Source organism: Nicotiana tomentosiformis, chromosome 5 (assembly GCF_000390325.3).
Source record: "Nicotiana tomentosiformis chromosome 5, ASM39032v3, whole genome shotgun sequence".
In the NCBI taxonomy this organism is placed as follows: domain Eukaryota; kingdom Viridiplantae; phylum Streptophyta; class Magnoliopsida; order Solanales; family Solanaceae; genus Nicotiana; species Nicotiana tomentosiformis.
The window spans coordinates 34,871,366-34,898,864 of NC_090816.1; the positions used below are offsets into that span (position 1 = coordinate 34,871,366).

Genomic DNA, 27,499 nt, shown 5'->3' on the forward strand with positions numbered 1-27,499 from the left:
CGGTCAAACTTCCAAACTTTAAATTCCTATTTTAGCCGTTTCAAGCCTAATTTCACTACGGACTTTCAAATAAAATTACGATCACGCTCCTAAATCCAAAATTATCATACGGAGCTGTTGAAATCATCAAAATTCTATTCCGGGGTCGTTTGCACAAAATTCGACATCCGATCACTATTTGAACTTAAACTTTTAATTTTTCATCAAAATTCCATATCTCGGGCTAGGGAACTCGGAATTTTATTCTGGGCATACGCCCAAGTCCCAATTCACGATACGGACCTACCCAAACTTTTAAAATATTGATCCGAGTCCGTTTGCTCAAAATATTGACCAAAGTCAATTTAGTATAGTTTTAAAGCTCCAATTCATATTTTAATCCATTTTTCACATAAAAACTTTCTAAAAAATTTTACGGACTACGCACTCAAGTCGAGGAATGATAAATAGTGCTTTTTGAGGTCATAGAATACATAATTAATTATTAAATTTAAAGATGACATTTTGGTTCATCACACAGAATTACTTATTAAATTTAAAGATGACATTTTGGGTCATCACAGGGAAATTCCCATCGAAATACAATGGGAAAATTAAAAAATAATTCCTAGAAAAATAATAACATTTGCCATTGACTATCCGTGGGAACAGTTTGGCGTAAAAATGCGCATAATTTAGTTCCCTTTAATTCTGTGGGAAAAGTCATTAAAAAAATAATTATATAAAAAATAAAAAAATTTCCCAGTGAAGACAGTGGGAACTTAAACAATAAATAAAAATATTTTTACATATTCCCATAGACTCAGTGTGAACAGATATTTTTTAAATTTTAAATTTTTTCTTATAATTATGAAAAATATTTCCCATAGAGAGGTAGTCGTGGGAAAGTATTATTATTATTATTCACGTAACTTAAGTTTTCCCTCATTCTATTCACATCGTATTTTTCTCCCCTGTATCTTCCACTCCACAGACGCCTCCCTCCCTAACTCTCTCTCTCACTTCACTCCATTCCCAGGTAATTCGACCCCTCCCTCCCTCCCCCTTTCTCTCTTTCTCACTCACCCTCTCCTTTTTCGTTTATGATTTCCCCCAAAGTACTTTGAAATTTAGGAATTTTATACTGCTTCAAATCCTAGGTTTAAAAAAATTAATGTGAACTGAATCAAGTTGCCCTCTTTCTTTTCTTTCTCAATTTCTTTAATTTCTAGGTCTCATTTTCCAATTTCCGTAGTTGCTGATGGAGTTGTATAGAGGTAATGTGACTTCCACTTTCAAAATCAAACATGTTTCTGAAATGCAGCTGTACATTCGATTTTTGTATGCTTTTTGAAGAATCCAAGCAATAGAAAGAAAAAATCATAAACCAAATCATAGATGATATGAAATAGCTATTCAAGAATCTGTAATAGGTAAACGCTCAAATCATAGATGATAGTCTTGAATGGATTTTTAAGAAAAATGGCCCAAAAATCAAATAATATGAAAGGAAATTTAAGAAAAAATGCCCCAAAAATTGGACTTTTATTGTCATGATTTTGTGATTGATGATAGTCTTGAATTTCAAGTCTAATGAATTCCTTCTACTTAGCCACAGTAAATGAAGCAACAATTGTTCCTTTTGTCAGTGGCCAAGTACGTATGCTTTCGTATCTTTCTGGTGTAATATATTTATGTAGATGCATTTCCAGTACTGTAAAATTTGGTAATCTATGACCATGAAAGACATAAAATTTTGTATAAATTTTGTTGCAGTTGAATAATCTTGAGCTTGTTGTCAATCTTGCCAAAAAAGGAAACCTTCCTGGTGCTGAGAATTTAGTAAGTTAAAATCATGTTTCTCAAGTCACTATCTTTTAAATTGATTTCTTGATTGGATGGAGATTAGAATGTCAAATGGTGGGATCTCTTGCCTCTGAAAACTTTTCATACTTCTAACTAGTATGTGCTACAAATCATGATTTTTGCTCTTCAACATGCATCTCTTTTTTCTAGATCAAATGTGGACTTAGTTAATTGGTTGTATTGATATCATCTTCTAGAACAATATTTGATAAGGCTAATGACTTTATATTACCTAAACTCTCTTACTTTGATTGGTGTGGTTAGAAGTTGGTAAATTTATTAAAAGCAGTGGTTGTGATGGATTCAGCATGTTGAAAAAACTCTTTTATGAACCTTATCTGATTATTTATAATGGGTTGGTTTTGCTGCAATCTTGGTAAATTTTCTGCATCCAATGCATAAAGATGTCATTTTTTCTGTATACCTGAATCGTGTGGTTGGTTATGTATAGCTCGTCAATAGCCATATTGAAATCTGTTGGAGTTATGGTTGTTATTCCCGGTCAATATTCCTGTATTTGTAAATATTAATTCTGCAAAATATAAGTTAACGTAATGAAACAATAATAATAAATTCGAGCCCACTGAATTCACAGTGTTTCCTTAAGGAATTTAATCCCCTCCTAGTACCCAAGGTAATAGATTATTTCCTCCCAGGATAGAACGAATAACACACTGGTGTAGCGGTACTTCAAACCCCAGTGTTTCGGCGAACACAAAGTTCGGTAGCAAATCACACTTACAGTTGCTTTGTTTGAAGTTAAAAAACAATGCAGAACGAAGGAGTATATACTCAGAAAAACGTATGGAAGTTCTGAGAGGAAGGAATGCAATGTATAGCCAATTTGTTGAGCGAATTGTATGTTGAGTTTTTGGTATCTTTCTTCAACATTTGCTGCTCATATATATAGCAGCCAAGAAGGAGTGCAAGACCAAACGTCCACCCTTCATGGTGGAGCAAGCATTACATGTTTGTGGAGCAAGCACTTCATGGTGGGAAGACCATTATCCGGCTGCCAAATTATCAATACACGGATTGGAAAATATCTGTTTACAAATACGGATAATCTTACGTTAATATTTACTATTAACAAATAAATTTGGTCCAAAAAATTAATCAATCAATCGATCATTTGACCAAATCCAAATCCAAATCCAAATCCGAATCCGAATCCGAAGCCGAAGCCGAAGCCGAAGCCGAAGCCGAAGCCGTAGCCGTAGCCGAAGCCGAGCCGAGCGAGCGACGACGACGACGGCGCGAGGCTTGCTTTCTTCTTAACTCTTTAAGAGCTACAAGAAGAGCAATTATATATATACCCACCAAAAATATCTTCCACTTCCAATATGGGACAATGTCTCATTGTTAAGAGGGGAAACTTAAAATTTTACTCAAAATTTTATTTTCCCTCCATTTCCCATTCACCCTCATTTTAAGAATATTACATCTTAAAATAAAACCTCAACAATCCCCCACATGAATGGGGAATGGCTATATCACGGAAGTATGCATGAAAAACTGTGTGATTTACAAGCAAGGATTAATTGCATCTGGATAAGTAGGTTTCCCTTTGAACTTTCCGTAGTAAACTTATGTCGGATATACTCGGTCAATCGGTAGATTTGATATCTTTGAACCGTCGATCTTTGGTGTATACCTAGACAACCATAAGTCACACAATCAACCCTTAACCGTCTTTGGTTCTCATTGTTGTGTTCGTTTCAGCCATGAACACCGCCTGGTTTCATAAGTGCGTAGAAAACTGGCCTTACAAAGTTCTCCTTGAAGCGGCTCACACTTCACACTTAAATAGGTGATTCCTAAACGTGTCATCCTGTAGATACACTATTTGATATACCCCGTATCAAATTTAGAAATCATTAAAAAGCCTTAATGCTTTATCCTTGGTACTGAACATTGTCTCATCACGAGAATGGACTAAAATTTTATTTGACAATGTTGAACCGTCATTAATGACTTTGTTTGATCTCTTTGAACCTAGATCTTGGGATCTCCAGTCTTCTAGGTAGAGTTACCGCCACAATGACTTGTTCTCGGCCATAGCCCCATTCCCCTTGATGATTTCTCAACTACCTCTCTAGTTAGGCCTTTTGTAAGTGGATCCGACACATTATCACTTGACTTTACATAGTCAATTGTGATAATTCCTCTAGAGAGTAATTGCCTAACGGTTTTATGTCTTCGTCGTATATGACGAGATTTACCGTTATACATGACGCTCCCAGCCCTTCCAATTGCCGCTTGACTATCACAATGTATGCATATTGGTGCCAACGGTTTGGGCCAAAATGGAATGTCTTCCAAGAAATTCCGGAGCCATTCAGCTTCTTCACCGGCTTTATCTAAGGCTATGAATTCAGCCTCCATTGTAGAGCGGGCAATACATGTTTGTTTGGACGACTTCCAAGATACCGCTCCTCCACCAATAGTGAATACATATCCACTCGTGGACTTAGAATCAGTTGAACCGGTGATCCAATTTGCATCACAGTATCCCTCAATCACCGCAGGGAAATTACTGTAGTGCAATTCAAAGTTCTGGGTATGTTCTAAATATCCCAAAACTCGTTTCATTGCCATCCAATGAGATTGGCCTGGATTGCTCGTATATCGACTCAGTTTACTTATAGCACAAGCTATGTCTGGTCATGTACAATTCATGATATACATTAAGCATCCCAATACATGAGCATAATCCAATTGTGATATGCTTTGGCCTTTGTTCTTTGCTAATGCAAGATTCACGTCAATTGGAGTCTTTGCAACTTTAAAGCCCAAGTGCTTGAATTTTTTAAGTACTGTCTTAATATAATGAGATTGTGACAATGCCAGACCTTGAGGAGTCTTATTGATCTTAATTCCCAGAATTAAATCAGCAACTCCCAAGTCTTTCATATCAAACTTGCTATTGAGCATACGCTTAGTAGCATTTATGTTGGCAATGTCATTACTCATTATCAACATATCATCCACATATAGGCAAACAATGACTATGTGATTTGGAACATTTTTAATGTACACGCATTTATCACATTCATTTATCTTAAAACCATTTGACAACATTGTTTGGTCAAATTTCGCATGCCATTGTTTGGGTGCTTGTTTTAGTCCGTAAAGAGACTTAACAAGTCTACATACCTTCTTTTCTTTACCTGGAACCACAAACCCTTCAGGTTGTTCCATGTAAATTTCTTCCTCCAACTCTCCATTTAAGAAGGCCGTCTTAACATCCATTTGATGAATTTCAAGACCATACACTGCAGCTAATGCTACTAACATCCGTATGGACGTAATTCTTGTAACTGGAGAGTATGTATCAAAGTAGTCTAGACCTTCTCGTTGTCTATACCCTTTGACTACGAGCCTTGCCTTGAATTTATCAATAGTGCCATCATCTTTGATTTTTCTCTTAAAAATCCATTTAGAACCCAAAGGTTTATTTCCAGGAGGAAGATCAACCAATTCCCATGTATGGTTGTTCAATATGGATTCTATTTCACTATTGACTGCCTCTTTCCAAAACAATGATTCCGAAGAAGTCATAGCTTCTTTAAATGTTTGAGGCTCATTCTCCAATAAGAAAGTCACAAAATCTGGTCCAAATGAAGTAGACGTTCTTTGACGTTTACTACGTCTTGGATTCTCCTGATTACATGTACTTTCTTTTGTTTCTTCCCGAGGTCGTTTAGATCCTTCACCAAATGACTCACATTCCTTTTTATACGGATATATATTTTCAAAAAACTCAGCATTATCTGATTCTATAACCGTATTATTATGAATGTCGGGATTTTCTGATTTATGAACCAGAAATCGATATGCTTTACTATTTGTCGCATATCCTATGAAAACACAATCAACGGTTTTCGGTCCTATCTTTACCCTTTTGGGTTTAGGAACTTGCACTTTTGCCAAACACCCCCACACTTTAAAATAATTCAAGTTGGGCTTCCTTCCTTTCCATTGTTCATAAGGAATGGATTGTGTTTTGCTATGGGGCACTCGATTTAATATTCGATTAGCCGTAAGAATGGCTTCCCCCCACAAGTTCTGTGGCAAACCAGAACTTATCAACAACGCATTCATCATCTCCTTTAATGTGCGATTCTTTCTTTCCGCAATCCCATTAGATTGGGGCGTGTAAGGGGCTGTTGTTTGATGAATAATTCCATATTCTAAACATATTTCTTCAAAAGGAGATTCATATTCACCACCCCTATCACTTCTTATCATTTTTACTTTCTTGTTAAGTTGCGTTTCAACTTCATTTTTGTATTGCCTGAATGCGTCTATTGCTTCATCTTTACTATTCAGTAAGTAAACATAGCAATATCGAGTACCATCGTCAATAAAAGTTATGAAATACTTCTTTCCACCGCGAGATGGTATTGACTTCATGTCACAAATATCTGTGTGAATTAAGTCTAAAGGATTTGAATTCCTTTCAACTGACTTATAAGGATGTTTAACATACTTACATTCCACACATATTTGACATTTTGATTTTTCGCATTCAAACTTGGGCAGTACTTCCAAGTTAATCATTTTCTGCAAGGTTTTATAATTGACATGACCCAAACGTACATGCCATAAATCATTTGACTCAAGTAAGTAAGAAGAAGCTGAAATATTATTATTATTTTCAACAACCATTACATTTAGGTTGAAAAGGCCCTCGGTGAGGTAACCTTTTCCCACAAATATTCCATTCTTACTAATTACAACCTTGTTGGATACAAAAATACACTTAAAACCGTGCTTAACAAGAAGTCCAGTAGAGACTAAATTCTTTCTCATTTCGGGAACATGAAGGACATTGTTCAAAGTCATGACCTTGCCAGAAGTCATTTTTAGAAATACCTTCCCATATCCTTCAACTTTTGCTGTTGAAGCATTTCCCATATAAACTGTCTCTCCGGGTTCAGCAAGAGCATAGGTAGCAAAAGCCTCTCTAACTGCACAAACATGGCGAGTGGCTCCTGAATCAAACCACCACAGTTTAGGATTTCCCACCAAGTTACATTCAGAGAGCATGGCACACAAGTTATCAACATCATCATGGTTTACTACCATGTTTGCTTGACCCCTTTTCTTGTCTTTCTTCGGAGCACGACACTCCGTAGATTTGTGTCCGGTTTTCCCACAGTTGTAGCAGTTTCCACTGAACCGCTTCTTGCTTGGGTTGTATTTCGGACCAGAAGCCTTCTTCCTCTTTTTGTTAGCTTCAACAATATTTGCTCCCATTATTGTTGAATTTCCACGGCCTCTCCTTTCAGCAGCTTTATTGTCCTCTTCGATTCTCAACCGAACAATGAGATCTTCAAGGGACATTTCCTTTCGTTTGTGTTTCAAATAATTTTTGAAGTCCTTCCACAACGGAGGCAACTTCTCAATCATTGCTGCTACTTGGAATGCTTCGTTGATTACAAGACCTTCAGCAAGTAGATCATGAATAATCACTTGCAATTCCTGGACTTGAGTAATAACAGACTTGCTATCTATCATTTTGTAGTCCAGAAATTTTGCGGCAACGAATTTCTTCATCCCGGCATCTTCAGTCTTATATTTCTTTTCAAGCGCATTCCACAATTCTTTGGATGTCTCCATGCTACTGTATACATTATACAGATTATCATCCAGTCCGCTAAGAATATAATTCTTGCATAAAAAATCAGAATGCTTCCACGCTTCAATCACGAGAAAGCGTTCATTATCTGGAGTTTTATCCGGCAGATCAGGAACATCTTCCTTGATGAACTTCTGTAGACATAACGTAGTTAAGTAGAAGAACATCTTCTGCTGCCAGCGTTTGAAATCACTCCCGGAAAATTTTCCGGGTTTTTCTGCCGGTGCCAACGCCGGTGTTCGGCTTGTCGTTGCGTTGGCAGTCGCCATCGGAACAGCTTGGTTTTCGTTTTCAGTCATCATCTTTTCTGTAAAAGAATGACACAAACAAACGTTTAATACACGTTTTCAAACTGGAGTAAAAATCACGTAGATTTTAATATCCAACAAAACGCCACGAAGGCTTAACTCTCCAAAACGGGAGTACACAAACCACAAAGGTTTTAGTTTGCAGAATAATAAGAATAACACAAGTACAGAAATAAATATTAAATTCCTTAAGATTGTTATTCCCGGTCAATATTCCTGTATTTGTAAATATTAATTCTGCAAAATATAAGTTAACGTAATGAAACAATAATAATAAATTCGAGCCCACTGAATTCACAGTGTTTCCTTAAGGAATTTAATCCCCTCCTAGTACCCAAGGTAATGGATTATTTCCTCCCAGGATAGAACGAATAACACACTGGTGTAGCGGTACTTCAAACCCCAGTGTTTCGGCGAACACAAAGTTCGGTAGCAAATCACACTTACAGTTGCTTTGTTTGAAGTTAAAAAACAATGCAGAACGAAGGAGTATATACTCAGAAAAACGTATGGAAGTTCTGAGAGGAAGGAATGCAATGTATAGCCAATTTGTTGAGCGAATTGTATGTTGAGTTTTTTTTGTATCTCTTCAACATTTGCTGCTCATATATATAGCAGCCAAGAAGGAGTGCAAGACCAAACGTCCACCCTTCATGGTGGATCGATCATTTGACCAAATCCAAATCCGAATCCGAATCCGAAACCGAAGCCGAAGCCGAAGCCGAAGCCGAAGCCGTAGCCGTAGCCGTAGCCGAAGCCGAGCCGAGCGAGCGACGACGACGACGGCGCGAGGCTTGCTTTCTTCTTAACTCTTTAAGAGCTACAAGAAGAGCAATTATATATATACCCACCAAAAATGTCTTCCACTTCCAATATGGGACAATGTCTCATTGTTAAGAGGGGAAAACTTAAAATTTTACTCAAAATTTTATTTTCCCTCCATTTCCCATTCACCCTCATTTTAAGAATATTACATCTTAAAATAAAACCTCAACAATGGTATCCTCTAATTTTACATATCACCTATAGATGCAAGATACCTCTAGTTTTATTAAGAACACCCTTAGTTTCCTCTAATTATATAGTCTAATTGCCAATTGTCAAGTTTATTGTGTTAACAGCATCGTGATTTCTGGGCATATCATTCTACTGCATCTCTTTGAATATCGTGTGGATATTTATTTACCCTAAATATCAAAAGCAACAAAATATAGTATAGGATGATTAGATAAGCTTTTATATAATAAGAGTGGCAAAGGGAAATGTTTTGTATAAAGATGCTGGGAAGAGGATATGTTGAAATCTGGAGAGACAATTAATGTTTCAAGAAAAGCCTATTATTGATGTTTTTGATAGTATGCTGCAGCATAATTACCAAAATTTTGGAGAACAGATGGTTCAATTGTTACAGCTAGCAATTTTCCTTTTAGTTCCTCTTAGTTTATCTAAATTTCATTTCATTACATTCTGTTTTTAACTTTCTTCTTCTATACTAGTTTGAGAAATAAAGATACTTTAAAGTGATTAAGTCCAGCTAAGCTACTACGCTATTTATTTTTCCGTGTATTTCACTTTAAAGTTTGAGAAATAAAGATACTTACTTGCATAAATTTTCTTTAATAAAATTTACTTTTATAATAATCTACTACACGTATACGGATATTAAGTGTAATTTATATGAAAGCACACATATGATAAACATTATAAATATAATTGATCGAGTTTAATCGAAATAGTCGTTATATCCAACATGCTATGATACAATTAGTGTCGTAGTAAATAGATAATAAAGAAGGCTCGAGTATTTAAGAAGGGTGGCTCCTTGCACTGTGTGGGTGTGTGTATATGTATATATGTGTGTGTGTGTGTGTGTGTGTGTGTATATATATATATATATATACACACAATTAATTATATATTATATAGTACCTATAATTAATGTTGGAGCGATCGAGTCTAAGTATCGGCTATAACACATTTAAAAACAAAATGTATAGTGTTATAAGATGTAGTGCTATATTAAAACATAAGTTGTAGCAACAACAACATATACTCGGTCAAATCACACGATTGGAGTGTGTGTGTGTGTATATATATATATATATATATATATATATATATATATATATATATATATATATATATATATATATGCGTGTGTGTGTGTATACGTACAAAAATAATTAAATATTAAATAGTACTTATAATTTGGATCTTGGCTAAAACTGACGACTTCGGGCGTACTGTTGGCCTTAGTAAATTATATATATATTGAGTTTTAATGTTGGAGCGATCGCATCCCTCAGTCCGCGATCGCGAAGAACACTGGGTGCACCAGACATCAGCAAAACCAGCAGTGAAGAATGAAGGAAAAAAGTAGTCCGAAACTCACCCGGGCCTCTCAGGACTACGTCCAAACATACCAACAAGTCCCATAACATAAAACGGACCTACTCGAGGCCTCAAAACACACATAACAATATCGGAACGACGAATCACACCTCAATTCGAATTCAATGAACTTTGAAACTTCAAACTTCCACAACTGATGCCGAAACCTATCAAATCACGTCCGATTGATCTCAAATTATGCACACAAGTCACATTTGACATTACGGACCTGCTCCAACTTTCGGAATCGGAATCCGACCCCGATATCAAAAAGTCCACTCCCAGTCAAACTTTCCAAAATTTCAACTTTCGCCATTTCGAGCCAAATTCAACCACGGACCTCCAAATCACAATCTGGACGCACTCCTAAGTCCAAAATCACCCAACAGACCTACCGGAACCATCAAAACTCCGTTCCAGGATCAAATTCACAAAAGTCAAACTTGGTCAACTCTTCCACTTTAAAGCTTCAACAATGAAATTCATTCTTCCAATTCGATTCCGAATAACCTGAAAATTAAAACCGACGATTCACATAAGTCATAATACATCATACGAAACTACTCACGCCCGTAAACTACCGAGCGGAGTGTAAATGCTCAAAACAACCGGTTGGGTCGTTACATTCTCCCCCACTTAAACATACGTTCGTCCTCGAACGTGTCCAGAGTTGTTCTCAAAGTCATCAAACCGTTGTATAACCTTGCCATGCACATACCCGGGGTGATCCCACGTCACCCTATCCCATATAGGTCTGATAACACAACATAGCAAATATTTCTCAATTCAACCTAGCCCACAAGCCTTAGAATCTAACTTCTAACATCAGGAATTTCTTATAAGATCTGAATCTCGCAACCTACACCCTGTATAAGTTTGAACAAGTTGTACCAAGACGCAACCATAACCTAAGATACAATCGCATGATATATCCCATAACACAGATACTTGAAGCAATGATTTCTAATTACAATAGCTGCTCAAAACAACCCAATGCCGGTAATAAACCTCATATCAAACAAGACATCATTCCGAAACATTCGTACACTACCGATGATGAAAGGAACACGCAGAAACTCATAACCATTCATCAGATCAACCAGTCGTGGAGCTCCCTCTCCTTCGAGAAGAATCATAGCAAATTTCTAAGCCGACTTTCGATATTATCCTTCCAAATATACCACAATCAAACCTGAGAGCACCCATCTTAGATCCGACGACTTCACCTTATCAAATACCAGCTACTCTACTGACATGCCACACCAATACTATCTAAAGCCATAACCCGTGCAATCTGTGCACCAATAAGCAACATTCCAAATGTACTTAATCACAAAAATGACTCAAATAAGAGAACCGTCCCGCAAGATCGATGGGTGCCACCCCAACGCAATGCTAAGAATCCATCACACCGTAGAACCATAACACACGAATCTAACACAAAGGATAATATCTCAACATAACTCTGCCGCCATGCGCGACCCCATCCAAACACTAATCCATATGAAATACCTCAGCCACCATGCTCAAAATCAATAACCACGCACAATTCGACATCAAGTACCCAAAATGCATTACCATAACCACGGAGAAGCCAATGACACAATGCCACCCAAAACTCGAAAGGACATAACCAATATGCAATCAATCATGCAATACCCAAATACTCATCTCGCTCAAATTCCGCTATAAGGCCCCCAATAGAACCGCACCATATGTGCATATAACCAACGAATCACAACTCCTCGTAGCATAGAAGAGTAACTCACAGATCATTTTAGAACACGAATAAGCTCAACAACCAAATGGCACATCCCTCAACAATAGCAGTATGGGGCCAACCAATCCGGCTCGGTGTAGAATACACATCCTAATTGGGCCTACCAATGGACTCCCAAATCAACTCCGGGCACCCACACATGGATAAATAACCCTCCAAAAGCCCACAGTGACTGAATCATAACACATACTATTGTCTAGCTAGCTTCGGCTATGACTTCACAGTCCACAACCATGAAACAATCTGCTCCTGAGAACTCCTAGCCTCCAAATCCATAAAACACACGAATCACCATATCTGATTCCATCTCCACCACCCGAATGTCTAACACATCTCATATACGATCATCCCACGAGGAATACTTCTAAAATTCTTCCGTGCCACCTAGCAAAATTTGAGTATCAGCAGTCGATCAACCAGGAGAGTGCCGTAGTACCCGTGAAGTATCCATAAATCAAAACACATTGCCCTTTCTGAAATGTATACTCTCATCAAGCCATACCGATTAGTAATATCAGTTACCTAGTCATCTGAAATCGTCCATGCTGCCTACGAATCTATGCCATTCCCTTCCAAACTAACTTGTGACCTTGCATATGCAAATCTCAATCCCACACAACACCGCATCTACCATGCCATCCTGCGAAGAGTACAAGAATCTCATAATCAACTCTGAGTCCCAAGAAGAATACATACTCGATGAGTCAGAAACCTTCCATTTGATCTCATCCTTGAGAAAATCCCAATACGCAACATATTCCTCACGCCGATAGGAAATATACTCCTCGAACCGTGGTAAACACCATTGAGAACTCTTTGAAATCCATTTGCACATAACCAAGCTATCAGAACCGAATCTTTCTAACTCAACCCAGTCATACAGGTCGCCAAAACCCAAGAGCATTGCCATGAAACACCTGTGGAGACTAGCTACATCATAAGTACCCAAAGAACCGATTATATTCATTACTGTGCTGATCCAACCTACTATCAAGTTGTCCTAAGCCGCTGACTTCCCTCTTAAGCACCCCCAAAGCACCACAACCGCGACACCCACTCTAAGGAGACCTTATGTGAACCTAAAAATGTTTCCTTCACCTCCTTGATTCTGAAATGCATAATCCACAATGGTATAAAAATGCCACAAGTCTCGACGCCATCCAATGTAACTCTCAGTTTCTAGCCATATACAAATCTTGAAAATTCCAAATCGCTACATATAAATCTTGAATCCATTAGAACCATTCTCGAGAGTCATCCACTCTACTCAAATCTCAATTACACCGACCAAACGGACCGAATGACCTGTGCCACATTAGCACACCAACACCCAAGGGAGTAACCCACACTCCTAAGCAACTGCGCAAATTCCTACTCCATGTACACTACACCCTTCACGAATAACCACTCAATTATTTTATGATTCCCATATACCCATAGAGTGTAATATAATCTGTATCCCGAATTTCCTTTACCCGAGTCATCCTCGATCTCGACCTCTGCAAGTCATAACTGATTCACCAGTATACCCCTAACCGAAACCAATACAACACATAACGGTGCAATCAACTCATCAATAGCAGACTCCCCCACTTGGCTCAAAGCCACAGAACAAAACACTCGATAACATCACAATACCCATACTCTATTACTGCCAGAATCCCACACTAAAATTCAACTAAATCCTTCGTAAGCTCATGTAACACAAACCATATAATACCTCAAATCATCTGCAATTCTCGCATTCATCCTCGTGATAGTCAGGTCAACTGTTACAACCGATCCAAACTCAAATCGCACAAATATCATTCACTGGTAAAGGAGAACTCTCTACAAAACATCATAGGGATCACACAACCTCAGGACACCTCGCAGGAGACAACCCACCTGCTTTGTCTCAAACTGATACCTCTCTATACCCTTCCACAGTCACGACTACTACGCAATCATTTAATCTTCTTGATTCTGAGCTCATCAACAAGACATGAGAATCTACTTTACTCCATAACTAAACAACATGAGAGATCCCTCAACACACCCATAACTCGAGACCATACACCAAATCAAGACAGAAAATAAACACCCAATAGTACTTGCTACATCTCAAGTAAACTCTTCTCGTCACATTCGAACATTCTGAACACATCTTGCAGTCGCATCATACTCACCACATAGTCATCCAATCATAAACTCCACTAATAGGGACCCCAACGGACCTATAAGTCCCAAAAGAACGTGCTCACATAATCGAAATCTCTGTGCTCAAGCTACAGTCAAAACACGGCCTCAAGTCCTCCAGATTTCCCATCATCTACACGCCAAAATCTCATCTCGCACCTCAACCATGGAATCACAAGCCGTCGGCGTACAACCGACACTGAGCACTCACATATGCATACGAATGCGTGGAAGGAATTCAAAGGGTTACGATTCAAGTTGAATCAATGTCGCACGATAAGGAAAGAAAGATGGGAAGTATATCTTAAATTTCCTGTAGCCTCTCAAAGATAGGTATGGATTTCATCATACTCAAATGCTCTTCTTTCTCTCCTCGTTGCAGGAACGATCCGCAAGACTCTACTAGACACTTACTCATGACTTGTAGAACCTATGAACCTAGAGCTCTGATACCACCTTGTCACGACCCCAAATTCACTAGTCTTGATGGTACCTAACCCAACCCGCTAGGTAAGCCAATTAACCACTAACAAATTCCAATAACAATTAATAAAGCGATTAAGTAAAGAAATATCCGAATCTTATACATTCCCTAAGGACTGGTAGTACAAATCATGAGCTTCTAAGAATAGAGTTTACAAAGCGAAAATGAAGTAAATACATCATCTATTTGAAAAATACATTAACAGAGTTTTATAGATCTAAGGCTACCATAAACAAGATGCAGCTACAACCGAGACGCAGGTACATCTTCAAATCCATCTCCCATCGAACACAGCAACATCAGCAGTCAGTATCTGCACGCAAGGTGTAGAAGTATAGTATGAGTACAACCGACCCCATGTACTCAATAAGTAACAAACCTAAGCTTAGGATGAAAGTACTGACGAGCTAACACAAAGGTCAGGTCCAACACCAATATTTCACAACAGTTCATAACAACATAGTACAAGTAACAAAAGAGGTATCTCGGAAATAAAATGCTCAGTTCGTTCACAGTTCCAGAAAAATAGACATTTCATTTCAAGTATCTCAGTGAATACCCAAATCTTTTACCGAAAAAACCAAAATACGAGTAAGTTTGAAAACTGTGATTTTTCCCAAAAATCCTTTCAACAATAAATAAGATTTTTCATTTTCCTTTCAGATAGCAAGTGTAAGATGTCTCTCTATGCCTATATGTAAAAATGTATGAGAAGTCATAAATGACGTGATACTATACAGCATGAGGAAAAATGCATCTATATGCCTGTATGTCAAGTGTGCATGCTAAATGTGATGCAAATCAGTGATAAATATCATATGCATACTCTCAGAGTAACAATTCACTCTGTCCTTCCAGTCAATCAGCACTCGGTACTCTCACTCAGTAGGTACCTCCGCTCACTGGGGGTGTGCAGACTCCGGAGGGGCTCCTACAGCCCAAGCGCTATAATCCGCATGGACAACTCACGTGTCATAATATCAATATCTGGAATCTCACGGATAATTCACGTGCTACACGGATAACTCACATGCTATAGTAAGCCAATCTGACCCACTGCGGCGTGCAGCACGATCCCATAACCATCCTCACAACCAGGCCCTCGGCCTCACTCAATCATCAATCTCTCTAGTCTCTCGGGCTCACAATGTCGTGATACCAGCTCGAAACAATGATATGATGCTTCAATAAATAACAATAGAGACTGAGATATGATATGCATGTGAATGCGTATGACTGAGCATGTAATGCAATGAAAGCAGATCACTCAACAATAGAAATGACCTCAGTGGGTTCCAACAGGATAAGCATGTAGCCTAGACATGGTTTCTAACATAATCATAGCTCAATAACTCTAGTACGTAGAGATTTCATGATTTTAGACAAGTTCAGGTAACTACACAGTACCACAAAAATAATGGAAATCACAGTTTATACGATGCACACCCACACGCCCGTCACCTAGCATGTGCATCACCTAAAAACCAAGCAAATAACACGTATATTCAGGGTTCATACCCTCAGCTCCAAGATTTAGAAGAGTTACTTACCTCGAACAAGCCAATACCAATGCCGAGCAAGCCAAGCAATGCTCCAAAATGTCATCCCACGCATTTCGATCTCCGAACGGCCCGAAACTAACCATAAACAACTCAAGTACATCAAACAATGCTAAAGGAACCAATCCCGATTGAAAAAGATCAAATCTTGAATCAAAAGTCCAAAACCGGCCAAAAGCCCAACCCGGGCCCGTACCTCGGAACCCGACAAAATTTACAAAATCCAACAACCTATTCAATTACGAGTCCAACCATACTAGTTTCACTCAAATTCGACTCCAATTCGATGTTCAAAACTCAAAAATTCACATTATAAAACTTTAGGCCAAAACCCCTAATTTCCTCTTTAAAATTCATCAACCAAATGCTAAAATCAAAGATATATTCATGAAATATAACCAAAACCGAGTAGAGAACACTTACCCAATCCATAAGGTGAAAATTGCTTCAAGAATCGCCTCAATCCGAGCTCCATAGCTCCCAAAATGCAAAAATGGTCGAAACCCTCGAAATAGAGTACTTTATAATCACTGAGCGAATCAATGAATCGCGATTGCGAAGAAGAAAATGCACTGGACCTGAAAATACACTACGCGATCGCGTAATTAGCTATGCGATCGCGAAGCTCCAACTACTCAGTCTCAAAAAGAACCTACGCGAACGTGGCCCCAGGCTCGCGAACGCGATGAAGAAGCCATGAAAACCTGCCGAGCTCAACTCTACAATGCGAACGCGTGCACACCTACGCAAACGCGATGCTCGATCTGCAGTAACCTATGCAAACGCGTTCCCATATTCACGAATGCGATGAAGAAACACTCAGCCTCAATTTTTCCCTTACGCGATCGCATCCCTCAGTCTGCGATCGCGAAGAACACTGGGTGCACGAGACATCAGCAGAACCAGCAGTGAAGAATGAAGGAAAAAAATAGCATGAAACCCGTCCGGAACACACCCGGGCCTCTCGAGACCACGTCCAAACATACCAACAAGTCCTATAACATAACACGGACCTACTCGAGGCCTCAAAACACACATAACAACATCGGAACGACGAATCACACCTCAATTCGAACTCAATGAACTTTGAAACTTCAAACTTGCACAACCGATGCCAAAACCTATCAAATCACGTCCGATTGACCTCAAATTTTGTACACAAGTCACATTTGACGTTATGGACCTTCTCCAAATTCCGGAATCGGAATCCAACCCCGATATCAAAAAGTCCACTCCCGGTTAAACTTTCCAAAATTTCAACTTTTGTCATTTCGAGACAAATTCAACCACGGACCTCCAAATCACAATCCGGACGTGCTTCTAAGTCCAAAATCACCCAACGGACCTACCGGAACCATCAAAACTCCGTTCCGGGTTTAAATTCACAAAAATTCAAACTTGGTCAACTCTCCCACTTTAAAACTTCAACAATTAAATTCATTCTTCCAATTCAATTCTGAATAACCTGAAAATCAAAACTGACGATTCACATAAGTTATAATACATTATACGAAGCTACTCACGCCCTAAACTACCAAGAGAAGTGAAAATGCTCAAAACCATCGGTTGGGTCATTACAAATACAGATTTAGAAAGTTCTAAATTTTGTAAAAAACCATATTTTAAGCGGGTTTACAGCGGGAAGAAGGTTGTTGTGAAGTCGATGCATTATTTTCCTCATATTCCTAGATTAAAGAGATTGTACGCATCGATAAGTTCTTCTCCTCATATGAGATGGCACTATGAAAAAAGAAGGCTGCCTGGTGTTATGTGTCATCCTTCAGATGGGGAAGCTTGGAAGTATTTTGATAGGACGTATCCAAATTATGAATACAATTGAACGTGATTTGCCGCCTCCAATTTTGTACGGTGAGGAAATTTTGGAGAAGGTTCAGAACTTTACTAAAGTTACCGAGGCCCCACCTTCTAGATTTCCTCGATATGGTGTTACTCATAACGGGACAAAACAGAGCATATTTTGGGAGTTGCCATATTGGAAGGATAATCTTCTCCTACACAATCTTGATGTCATGCATATTAAGAAGAACTATTTTGACAATTTTTTCAACACAGTGATGGATGATAAGAATAAGACAAAAGATAACCCGAAGGCAAGACTGGACTTACAAGAATATTGCAGGCGGCCTGAATTACATTTGCAGTCTGCGAACAATGGTAAGGTGTTCAAGCCCAAGTAAAGCTACACATTCACTTTGTAACAAAGATGATAGATTTGTGAGTGGGTTGCAAACCTAAAGATGCCCGAGGGCTATGCTTCAAACCTGGGAAAACGCACCGATATGGTTGAAGGAAAGCTGACTCATATGAAAAGTCATGACTGTCATATCTTCATGGAAACTTTAATCCCTATTGCATTTTGTGGTTTTGTCACGCCCCGAGCCTGAGGGGAGAGACCGGCACCTAGTACCTCATATATCCTTGTGTACCAACTTGCGACTAAGGGGCTCTGAACATATAATGTCATACTTTGGCCATGGGCCACATTGCAAGACAATTTGTGAAGCAAGATATAAAACTAAATGGAAACCAAAGCGGACTAAACATCAATATAAAGTTGGGCCGTCAAGGCCGTCATAACTACTACAGCTGACAAATCAACCAAATATACATACAAGGCCTACAAGCCCAACATACTACACTAACTGACAGGATATGTCTACAAGCCTCTACTGATAGATATACTGTGATCGGAATAGGGCTCCGACCTACTCATAACATATCTACATATATACATAAGATGTACATAAAGCTCTAGACCCGGCAACTGTGAAGGGCAAGGAGCTTACCGATCAAACTGAACTCGGGCAACACCTAATGAGGAGATCTACCCGTCTATCTGTCTGAACCTGCACGCATGAAATGCAGCGCCCCCAGAAAAGGGATGCCAATACAAAATAATGTACCGAGTATGTAAGTCAATATACTGAAAGCTGAAACTGAACTGATAATATAATAACTGAAAGTAATTGGAAGTCAAAGATAATCTGAAGATATGCTCACCTGCTGATACTGACTCACTTTCTCAATATAGTAAGTAAAATAGTTGCCCGGCCTTATAAGGCTCGGTATATATATATATATATAACTGCTCTGTCGTAGTAGGCTCACTCATAGGTGCTCGACCATACTAGGCTTTATATCTCGGCCAACTGGGATCGCTCATAGGTGCTCAGCCATAGTAGGCTCGGTATATAACTTACCATCTGATCAGAGGTTGCCCAATAGGGGCCTGCCAATCGATTATAGCTCGATGGTAATGAATATAATGTAATACTGTATATATAGGCACTCTACTCTCTTGACTGGAAGAAGACAATACTCGATTAAATATAAAGTCCCGATAAGGAAAATACTGTAATTTATGAGACTAGGATAATGTATATAAATTCGGGAGTATGAACTTCTCTTTATGCCTCATTATCAAACACATATAATTATGAGATCATGCCAAAAATGAAAGAAGGGCACAGCCTTAACATACCTGGAGTAGGAAAAAATCCGTATGATATTCTTGGGAAAGGTTGCACTGTACTCCCTTAGAATCGCAAAACCTCACGTTGCTTAAGACACAATCTCGTATGAATTGTTGGATAACTCACGTTACTATTACATAAGTTCTTATATGAACTTGCTGAAGCATCCTTCATCACCTTGTAGAGATACAAATTGAGTTTAGAAAGGTTTTTAAGCCTTTAGGTGTGGGCCCCACATGGCATGATGATTTGGCCACTTAATTCTCTTAAAAAGTGCCACCTTGCTATATAATATAAGAGTCATAATTTGGGTCTTGATCCTTATTCCAATTGCTGCCACATTGGATTAATTAATCTTATCCAAACATTATAATTAATTAATCACTAATCTCTTAATTAACTTAATAATCTCCTACTATCCAATAATTTACCAATTACCCACATAATTAAGAATTATCTCAAATTATTTAAAATATCACATACTTTTAAATCACTTTATACACCTTATAATCACGGTCATGTGGTACCTTGTATGGCACTAGTCCATAAATACTGGGTATTATAGCTTGGACCGTATTTTATCTCAAATTACCAAACTTCAACGAAACTCTTCTTCTTCGATTTGCTTACCCTCTCACCTTCACAAATTTACTTATCACTTGTTTGAAATAATGTAATACTTATAATCCCAAAATAATCTCATTCCCAAACTTCTGTCGCTTAACTTACGACGAAATTTTAACGTACGGATGTAACATCTCATTTTCGAGCTTATATCAATTTACTTATGGCGTACTTCCACGTACAAAAATATGGGGTGTAACATTATTCCCCCTTTGAAACATTCGTCCTCGAATGTTGATTGATGCAATTATCATTTTCATAACTTATGTCTTCCGAATACTTTAGTACTTTCCTTGCCATATAGGCAACTGCTCGGCAAATAACTCCAAAGGCCAGGGCATTCCCCCCTTTAGGCCTCTTTCTCACACCATGATTTGTGGTCGGAATTCTCCCAATCTCGTAACTGTTGCTACCTTCTATCATGTAGCATGTACCACTTTTTCCTTGTACGTGCGCCTATGCGACTCTTCCCTCCAGCTTTTTCCTCCAGTTTTTAGCCAATCTTTAGGCCTCACTTTGTAAACATATACATAGCTTGACAAGATGTCTCTCTGGGCATCTATAGGTATACTAAAGTTCTTCGCTCGATACTTTGTCGAACCTACGAATATTGCTATATCTTATTTCATAGATACAGTTATCTATCCGTATGACTTTACTGCATCTAGATAGGGCATACTATACCATAACTCTTACTTCGCTTTATTGTTACTGAGGTCTGCTTCCAAATTCCTGGTTAATCTCATTGCTTATCCTATATGTATAAGTCTAAGTCCTTTAATGCTTCCTCATTATTGTTCATCTTAAGAATGATGGCCAAACCTCATCTCATACTTTGTGACTTTTGTCCATCCATTATTTATTCACCTCAATATTAATCTACAATCTATCACTAATAACTTGAAACCTCTTACGTAATCACTTGGGCTCACGTTGCATCGTGGAACATTTGAAGTGATTTTTCTGATCCACCTGGGGCGATACGATACTATACTTCCATAACCGTATTTCATAGCATCCCAATGTGATTCACTTACGTGAGTATTTTAATCCTGTACAATTCTTGAAATCCCTTTATTTATCACAATTACACCCTCATTCTATTATTAGGGCAGCATTCCATCTCTTCTAAATGCTACTAGTCTTAAACTCCTTTGAGTTCATTCGGCTATACTGAGTTTTCTACAACTTAGAGAAACCATCAACTCTCTTTTTTACATAGGCTCAATCCTGAGGACTTATCCATTCTCGTCACCTTCTTACTTTCCCTTTCTTATCCTTACTCCTGTCCTTTAAAACCTTATCGCTTTTCTATACTTTAGCTTGCGACCTATACATATCTATTTATACTACTCGTAACCTTCCTTCAACTTGCTTGCACCATAAATTTTCTGATGTTATTCTGGAACATCAAGCAAGATATTAAATCATCTCTAACTCTTCCTTACTCTCTTGGCTAGATCTTTCGGTACCTAGAAACCATAGGCTAGAAGATATGCTACTGACGACACCGCTATCATTCCTGGATACTGAATCTCCGTGCTTCTAGCCTTCTATCCGAAGTATGGACTATTCACAACCCTCTGTATTTGAGTATCTTGTACATTGTTCACCTTTACCTTACTTACCTTAAAGTCTCGCATCACATCTTCTATCTCTTTCATGACCTCTCTTCCACATAGTTATAATTCACATCCACAACTTGAAGCTCTATTACAATACTTGCACCTCTGGTGCATAAACAATCCGGTGGGGGCTTCATACTGACTTCTTATGAGGCTCGTACTTTTATAACTAGATTTATCGTAGAGCCGTTATAGAATATAATTATTGTGCTATCTCTCTTGTACCTCTGATATTAAGAGTGATTCTACAATGTTCTCAATCATGATATCTATAATTTTTTGGGTCCAATAATCAGACTCGTGATACACTTGGTTGACGTAACTCTTTAGTTTCCTCTTTCTTCTAATCAGCCTTTATGTAGGCTTAAGCTATCTTCCGATCTGTGGCTCCTGGTATTAGTGATTACTTTAGCCTTTTATGGGCGCTATGGAATATCCATGATACAATCCTTTAACAATTCAATCCTTTGTCTATGACCCGGGCTCAATTCTTCCTTCTAACTTATACCGGAACCTTCTACGGCTATATGATTGTCAACATATATGCTGCATGGATAATACTCTGAAATCTTAAGTGCATTCAGAACGTAACTAGCGCTGGATCATTGATCGAATAATTCCTTTCGTTCCATCTCAGCTTTCTTTAAACGTAGGTAATTACTTTTCCTTGTCTTTCTGTCCCCTTGTTGCGTACATACTTAGCTTATCTTAGTTCCCATGCATGCCAAATTTTTTGTGCAACTCATATGGTCTCGAATATTACTTTTGATTTTTACTCCCCGTACATTAGCCACGATAGGTGCCACTTTTTTTTGGAGTGCATATAATTTTGTTGTGAGACTGTTGTTACATGACCATTTCCTCTTTAGGTCATTGTGCTTAGGTTGAAGCATTCTCCCTTATTTTCTCAGCTAGTCTTTCATTGTACTACTTAGGGAGGACCCTCTGATTCTTGCAAGGCTGCGAGCTTATTACAGCATTTATCCAGCGGAATTTTTGATGTTCTTTCTTACTTGTAATTATCCTTACTTACTTACCTTCATGCACTTGTGCTCGTAGGGTTTCTTCTGAGCTGATATTTTGATTGTCTTCCCAATGGCACTCTCTTTTATCGCTGTAACCCTCATACGGTACCTTTACTACCCCAACTTCTATCTTAAGATTTCTCAAGGTTACGATATTATATCTGCAAGACTGAATGCCTCATGTTGGGTTCATTATGTTTATCTTGCATGATCTGTTGATTTATCTGTATCCTCTTGTCTAGCCATAACTAGGCCTTTCCTGAATCAACTACTGACTACTCGTTGGCCAATTCTCATACCAGTATTCCGCATAATCATTCTTGGGTTATTTCTTTTATCTTAACTTACCATTCGCACTGGCTCCTTATTTATGAAAAACATCCCGGGCCGGAACCCTCACTTTCTCTCCTTGACGTCGTGTCTGCATAATGTTCGTAGCATATCTGTAGGCTTTGAATAAGTGCAATCTCATCCCTTTCTCATTTTTATCGCATTCTTCCTTTACCATTCCGTAGTTACTAGAACCACTTAATTCTGACTTCATGCCACATCACTTCATATTCCCCCATTTAGGGGAGTACTAAAATCTAGAGCTAAGACGATCTACCTATAGATGTTTTATCTCTTTATCTTTGTTGTCTTTTCACATCATTGATAATCCTTACTCGCCTTACGGTAATCCTTCTGTACCAAGGATTACAAAATTCCTTACTCGCGAGGGTGGCACTTAGTGTAACTGGCACATACCGTCCCTTAAGCTGAACTTTGCTCACATTGCTTGCTTTAGGGAAGCGCCTTCCTGAATGACCATTCTCTGAATTTCTCATGAATCTTCTTCTGTTGTCTATTCTATTATTGCCGGAACGAAATCTAAAATTCTTATGATGTCGACCATTATCAAATTACTCAGTCCCTAATTCATGTTTAGCTTATCTTGTTCACCAGCCCATACTGATTTCTATTATTTCTGGGGTCTAACTTTTCTTTCTGGTAATCACGTTAGAGTCACAAACTTATTTCTTGAAATGAGGATATGACTTTATGGCCTATACTCTTTTGTTGCCTTCAGGCCTGGCACCTCTCATCTTTTCCTTCCCTCGATTATAGACTGTGTAATACTGTCATTTCATTATTTTTTCCACCGTTGTCATCCATGTACCGCATCTTACTCATAATGCTTCATTAACTCTTTTCTTATTTTCGGCTAATATTTATGTCTATCACTTTATTCTGAAAATGCGAACAAGAAATTCTTCTGCTCTTAGCCCCCTTGCTCTATCCATTGGCTCTTCGAGTTGCCTAACATTCTCTCTCTACTAGGGACGGGAGCCATACTAAGATAATATTTATCCCTTCCAGGCTTCCAGTACCCATCTTTATAGTACTCATATCTAGCTGTACTATTTTAGAGTGCACCATCTGGGTGTCTCACAAGGAGATATATTAGCATATTTGCACTATCCTTTGGAAATGTCAACTAACACAAATAATCCATTAACCATTTTGGGTTACTTTATCCCCAACTGGATCCTGATATCCTATCCTTTTTTAAACTACTTCTGTTAACCCCCATAGGGCATAACTGGAATGGGTATGACCAATTGTACATACCTCTGTTACTATTGAAGGTAACTCAAAATGCTTATATCTCTCTGCCTGAGTTGAAAATACCGATAATCTTCATTAACTGGGTACCTCGTACCCTTTTTCACCTTGCTTCTTTTACTTACTCGAACTTATGTCTACTTTTTGATTCTCTTATTCCTTTTTACCGTAGGGGTGGATAGATATTCTTGCCTTAAGGCTCCTTATCAAGAGGCTTACATGTCTTAGTACACACATGATCTGCTAAAGGCCTCACATTTACTCATCATAAGCATGATGCAAAATCGAGTGCCTCTGGCTTAACTCTTCCACAGCCACATGCAATCTCTTACCAACTGTCTTTCTAATATAGGCATCGTCATATTATGAATAAGATAGAGTTTAGGAAATTGAGTTCTTACAACTAAGCTCTATCACACGATCTAGAGTAAGAAGAAAGAGTGGCAGTCCTAAATGCCCTGTAGCCTTCTGCTTATAAGTATGGTGCACGACACACCCATAAACAAGACTCTAGGATTTCATCCTTTTTGATCTTACATCAATTTACTTATGACGTACTTTCACATACGGAAACATGGGATGTAACAGATTTTTATTGGTATTGGTATCGTTGATGCATTTCCACCCGCATACATTGGGGTGAGGCGGCATAGTTGCTTTGTGTTGGTATTGGTATCATTGATGCATTTCCACCCGCATACATTGGGGTGAGGAGGCATAGCCTCTTTGTGTAGGTTCTTGGTACTGTGGTTATATATCCACCCGCATACATTAGGGTGAGGCGGCAGGGCTGCTTGAGTAGAGTTGTGGTATTGTACTTACACCTTTACCTGCATACATCGGGTGAGGCGGCGGGGCCGCTTTGTGTGAAGATGGTTATAGAGGATCTCATCTTAAATCCTCTAAATGTTATTGATAGCTCTTGATAAGCTTACTCGGGGCCGCTTGAGTAGAGTTATGGTATTTTATTTACACCTTCACCCGCATACATCGAATGAGGCGGCGGGGCCGCTTTGTGTGAAGATGGTTATAGAGGATCTCATCTTAAATTCTCTAAATGTTATTGATAGCTCTTGATAAGCTTACTCGGGTTTCAACAGTTATCTATATTATTCTATTGCTGCCCTGATTTATCATATTCATACTGTATTTATAAATTCTTAAATTGGTGTTTGGTTTTCATACTAGTACTATTCGACGGTATTAATGTCCCTTTTTTCGGGGGCGCTGCATCTTTAAATGGATGTAAGTGGTTCCACAGCAGGAGGTATTGATCAGTGATAGCAGTAAACCTTCTTCCCAACTGACTTGGTGAGCCCCACTTCATCCCGGGGTCATGTATCATTTGTTCTTTGTGTATTTTGTTTGAGGTATAGCCGGGGCCTTGTTGCCGGCATTATCATTGGACTCTTCTTTATCTATAGAGGCTCCGTAGACATAGTGTGGGTTGTGTATTGGTGCTGGGAAAGACAAACTATGTTATGTTGTGGCTGTATTACTTCTCCTATTTGAGACTTTAAAAATGATGAAAACTATTGGTAATAGATTAGTATTAGAGACATGATCATGTTTTTGTATAATTAATGAAAATATGTATTATCTTCATTCGTGGATGATATTGGGTAGAAGGAAATCTAACAGGCTTGCTCGGTCGGGTTCACTCGGTTGAGCGCCGGTCGCGCTCCTCGGTTCTGGGGAATGACAAACTTGGTATCAGAGCATAAGGTTTTAAAGTGTCCTAGGATGTCTCGGAGCTGTGTCTAGTAGAGTCCTTCTTATCGGTGTGTTGTCGACCATATCTATAAGTTGGAGGCTATATGGACATTTTAGGAATGTTACTCTTCTTCAACACTCCAGATCGTGCGATAGCGCTTGACTATGATATTGTCTTTTAACTCGTGCGTTGAGGTTCAAGGAAAGTTTAAACGCTCTTTTGTTCATTCTAAGTAATGTTGTCATATGACGTGACAAATGGGTAAAGGCTTGAATATTAAATAGATGGAACATGTATCATGTTGAATGAATGGTATGGCCATATACAATAAGTATATAGTACCATGAGCATACTTTATATGAGAAGAGTGCTAGAAGTGATTACCCACCTCCAAAGAGGCATTGACGTGATAAATGAGACTTAAGCTTAACTTGTACATGTGGATAGTGTGGGAACCATGTATATGATTTTAAGATGTAAAAATAAATTTACATAGGCACCTGATATATGAAAGGCATGGCCTGGAGAGTGATGATAAATATGTAGGTCTCGCATGGGAGACAAGAAGTTATGAAAGGAGAGTCAATTGAACCCACAATGAGAAGACCCTAGCACTAGGAATATTATAAAAATCCCAGGAATGTGCGAAGTTGTGTTACACTCCAAAAAGGATATTGATACGAGGGATTTGGATCCCAGGCCTGTGTGGCTGAATGAGAGTAGAGAAATTATGAGGTTAATACCATGGGGACTTAAATCTCCCTAATAGTCAATCATATACAAGAGGACTAGAGATGTGAAACATGTGTCCCTCAAATTGCTAAATTCAAGACTTGTGTCGAAATGTGAAACATTCACCCCAAGTGGGGAGGGAAGGACCATGGTGAGGCTACTTAAGTACAATAAAACAAGAGTAGGGCCATGTAGCTATGATGTTTGGATATTTTGTTGAATACATGTGTAGTCTAGAAAAGTGGCAAGGGATAACGTGATTCTCTGAAACGAAATGCAAAAGATAAACCACTAGTACAAAAATAATGTGGAAGGTTAAGAAATGTAAATTCTTTGTACATGGCAATATACATGACAAGCTCAACGATACTAGAAACTAAGAGTAAGGTTTGCAAAAAGGTTTTATACTTGTTATAGAGTCAGGGACAATGGAACCCAAGAAAGTGTTAAGTGATACATGGATTAACACACTTTTCCACGGATATCCCAAT

At 38.5% G+C, this 27,499-nt stretch overlaps 1 long non-coding RNA gene across 3 annotated transcripts; it reads left to right on the forward strand.

Moving 5' to 3' along the window:
• The first annotated feature begins 940 nt into the window (after nt 1-940).
• LOC104113134 (uncharacterized) lies at nt 941-26,062 on the forward strand. Of its 3 annotated transcripts, XR_011408101.1 has the most exons (5): nt 941-1,018; nt 1,212-1,256; nt 1,592-1,635; nt 1,756-1,821; nt 25,813-26,062. It is a non-coding gene; the product is annotated as an uncharacterized lncRNA (long non-coding RNA). The 3 variants fall into 3 exon arrangements; XR_690166.4 differs by lacking the exon at nt 25,813-26,062 and having other exon boundaries at nt 1,756-2,709; XR_690167.4 differs by lacking the exon at nt 25,813-26,062 and having other exon boundaries at nt 1,598-1,635; nt 1,756-2,709.
• Nucleotides 26,063-27,499: the final 1,437 nt, after the last annotated feature.